Source organism: Bison bison, unplaced genomic scaffold (genome assembly GCF_000754665.1).
Source record: "Bison bison bison isolate TAMUID 2011002044 unplaced genomic scaffold, Bison_UMD1.0 scf7180017864061, whole genome shotgun sequence".
Lineage (NCBI taxonomy): Eukaryota > Metazoa > Chordata > Mammalia > Artiodactyla > Bovidae > Bison > Bison bison.
The window spans coordinates 6307148-6311115 of record NW_011494633.1 but is presented as its reverse complement, the minus strand read 5'-3'; positions in this window follow the sequence as shown (position 1 = coordinate 6311115).

Sequence of the window (3968 nt, the reverse complement as noted above, 5' to 3'; positions counted from 1 at the left end):
GCCCCGGCCCCCCCCGTGACGTCAGGCCGCGGCACCGCCTCCTCAAGCGCTCTCCAATCGGCTCCAGCTGTCTGACTGGCTAAAGTTGCCGAGGCGCGGGTGGTGGCAAAGATCCCCCATTCTGGTGGGTGGCCGTCCGAGCCTGGCCGCTTCAGTCCCCCTCGAAGCTTCACCCTGGTGCTTCTCTCGTGGCCCTGGTCTCCCAGCTGTTCCGCCTCGCGGAAAGCCCCGCAGCGTCGGGCGGTCAGCTGTTTCCCCGGCGCGCCTCTGCTATCCCCTTTGGGTGTGCATCGAGTGGAGAAGAGGCCGCCCCTCGCGTTCCTCGGGCCTGGCGGTCCGGGAAGCGTCGCGAGCAGGCCCTGGTGCCTCGGCTGCCGGCGATGGACTCAGACACCGACAGCTAGATCCGAGGCTCCGGTGACTGCTTGCCGCAGTGGGGCTGGCCTCAGGCGCGGGTGCGCGGGCCTTCTCCGGGCTCGAGTCTAGGGTCATTCATTGACACCTTCAAACTGACCTGACTGCCTCGTCCTCGCAGCTCGTCGGAACTCCAGACGTTAACCAGACTTAACTGTAGTACCGCGGAGGAATACTGTGAATTGCGGCGGTGTCAATGGTGTGGGGAAAATTGGAATTTAAATCTGTTGTTTGGGGCACCATGACGCTGAGGCTCTTAGGAGACTGGTGTAGGGGGATGGATGTGAACTCGCGGAAAGCGCCGTTGGTTGCCGGCATCGCCCAGACCTGTGATGTGGCAGAAATCTGTGAGCTGGTGTAGCCCCCTTGGGGGAGTACAGACTCCTCGGGAGAATGTCCCGGAGGGACGAGATCAGGAATGTAGCCTTAATAGGACTTACTGAGGAGACAAGTCATGTTCTGATCCCTAAGGAGATACCCGGAGGCAGGGGTGCCTGTAGAGTGATCTTTAAGTCCCCTGACCCAGATAGTTAATTTTTAAGCAGATTAAATGAACTCTTAGAGGGGGAGGGCGTGACATTGGGTAAGTTTACCAGAGCTCTTACGTATGGAAACGACCCTTTGATCTAGACTAGGATGTGATTCTAGGAATGCGGACCCCTTTGTTGGCACAGGCAGTCCATAAGGCTCTTCAGCCTGCTCTGTAACACCTGAAATACAAAAAACTGAAAGTTTTCTCAGGCAGTGATCCTCCAGAGCCAGAAGAAGAGTTTGAATCCTGGCTGTTTCATACTACTCAAAAGATGAGGATATGAAAGTTGTAAGATGTCGAAAAAACAAGGCGATTGCTAGAGAGCTTCAGAGACTCAGCATCCGGTATCTTTCGTGTCCTCCAGATAAACAATCCTTTAATCACAACTCCTGAATGCCTGCAGGCTCTGGGAGTTGCAGGTCAAATACCTGACCACTTGCCAGAAGGAGGGAGAAAATTGCTTAGGAACTAAGGCTGGAGCCTTTACTACAGAAACTGGTAGAGAGAGGAGACTTGGAGTGAGCCTGGAGCAGGTCCTTGCTGGAGCAGTCCACAGAACACCGGCGCAGGCAGGCTTCTTAGAGTTACTGACACTAATAAAGGATGAAGAGGCAGCTGAAGAGGAGGAAGAGGGCGCCCTCCTCCAGGCAGGACTTGAGAGACATTTCATCTGAATTTGGGGAAATCAGGAAGGGCTATCTGCAGCAAGCAGAACATCGAGGCAGAACAGTCTGTATGCTCAGTGATAGACATTAACCTATCTTGTGCTGCCAAGTTACTCATGTTTGTGCAGTTCTTAGTATAATCCTTTGTCATTTCTGTGCCCATGTAATGTCTCCTAAATGTCTCTCTAGTCATTGACTAGAAGGATGTAGTTCAGCAGTGGTATTTATATATTTATATTCACCCATGAATTTGTTTTTTAATCACTCAGAGTCGTACAGAAGTTTCATCACTACACACATACATGTGATACTCTGAGAGGATGTCCAGGCATGGCTCAGGTGCACATGCTGATCAGATTTCATTCAAATGTCGGCTTGTGTGATAATAGGGGGACCAGAGTAGCTGTCCCACGTGATGCGTCATAGGTGGTTTTTAGGTGTGCATGTGTGTGTTAGTCGCTCAGTCACGTCCGACTCTTTGCAACCCCATGGACTGTAGCCCACCAGGCTCTTCTGTCCATGGAATTCTCCAGGCAAGAACATTCCCTTCTTCCCGATCTAGGGATCGAACCCGGGTTTCCAGCATTGCAGGCAGATCCTTTACCATCTGAGCCACCAAGGACGTCCAGTTAGGTATGTCTGGCCCTATATTAATCATGAAGATCATGAGCAGCGGTTTTTATTTTCTGTGTGAATAGAAATTTTATTGATTCTATGCCATCAAAACAAGAGGCAGAATTCAACGCTGCGGTTGGTAAGTTTGCAGCTGCCATCTCTAACCCCAGATTTCTCATGTGTGTCGTCAAAGCATCTATTTGTTAAACGTCATATTAATAGGTTGCATTCAATTATAGATTGAATTAAATTCAATTATAGATGTGAATTTATAAAATAAATGTGAATAAAATGACCTTTTAACCTATTTTGTTTATACCAAGTTTCCAAGAGCGATTTCACTTGAACAAAGTGTTTCAAAAGCATGAATCTGAAAGCCACTGAATTTGCACAGTCTTAGTCCTTTGGACACTTAGTCCCTTGGACACTTTCCTCCTGGTGCCCAGGGGTAGGGAGTAGTTTTCGAACTGAGAATGCTGGTGGGACCTTCTCTGAGGCACAATGGAGTGAAATGAGACTGCGCAAATGAGTGCAAGCAGCAGGTCCCAAGGTATCAATGTGTTGAATCTGGAGGGTGAAGGGAAAGACAGGAGCATTGCATACCTCTGGGTGGCAGGCTAGACTAAATGGTCCAGTACTTCCTCACTTAATCCTTGTAAAAATCCTGCAAAATGGGGAAACAACTAGTTTCAGAATTCTGTCATCTGCCTTACTGCAAGACCCGTGTTCTTCCCACTGCCAGGAAAGAGAAGCAGTCCTAAGAGTGTCTGGACCCAGCCTCACAAGGGAAGTCGGGCAGATTGTTAACAACATTTAATAATTGGTATGGGCTACATCTTTCTTTTTTTAAAACAAACAAACGAACAAACATATTTATTTGGGTGTGACTGGTCTTAGTTGTAGCATGCAGGCAGCATGCAAAATCTCTAGTTGTGGCCCTCAGGATCTTGTTTTAGTTGCAGCATATGGGATCTGGTTCCCTGACTAGGCATTGAACCCAGGCCCTCAGCGGTGAGAGCACAGAGTCCAAACCGTTGACCACCAGGAAAGTCCATAGACAACATCTTTCTTACACACCACTGCCAACTGGATGCTGTAATGGGGAGTAAGAACCTGTAAAACCAGTGGGCAGCAGGGAGGCTGGACATGGGCTAGTGATTTGGTCTCAAAATAAAAAGGAAGAATGAAAGCATGAAAGTTGAGAATTGCTGAAAGATCATACTGAGAGTCTTTAATAAAAATACTCCCAAAGAGCCAGTTTGGGGATATACACTTTTGGGTTTAGATACAAAGGCATAATGTTTCTGTTATGAATAAATGGGTTCACTCTTCATAAATTCACGTGTGTTCCCCCTACAGAAGGTTAAATACATATCAAACCATCTTGTTGTACCTCCTTAGTGAAAGTGAAGTCACTCAGTCATGTCCGACTCTTTGCGACCCCGTGGACTGTAGCCCACCAGGCTCCTCCATCCATGGGATTCTCCAGGCAAGAATACTGGAGTGGGTTGCCATTTCCTTCTCCATGTACCTCCTTAAATGTATGTAATTTTAACTTGTCAAATACAAGTGTGTAACAAAAGTGTGTTTGTCACTTAGTTATGTCCAACTCATTGTGACCCTATGGACTGTAGCGAACCAGACTCCTTTGTCCATGGAATTCTCCAGTCAAGAACATTGAAGAGGGTAGCCATTCCCTTCTCCAAAGATCTTCCCTATCCAGGGATCAAACCCGATTCTTT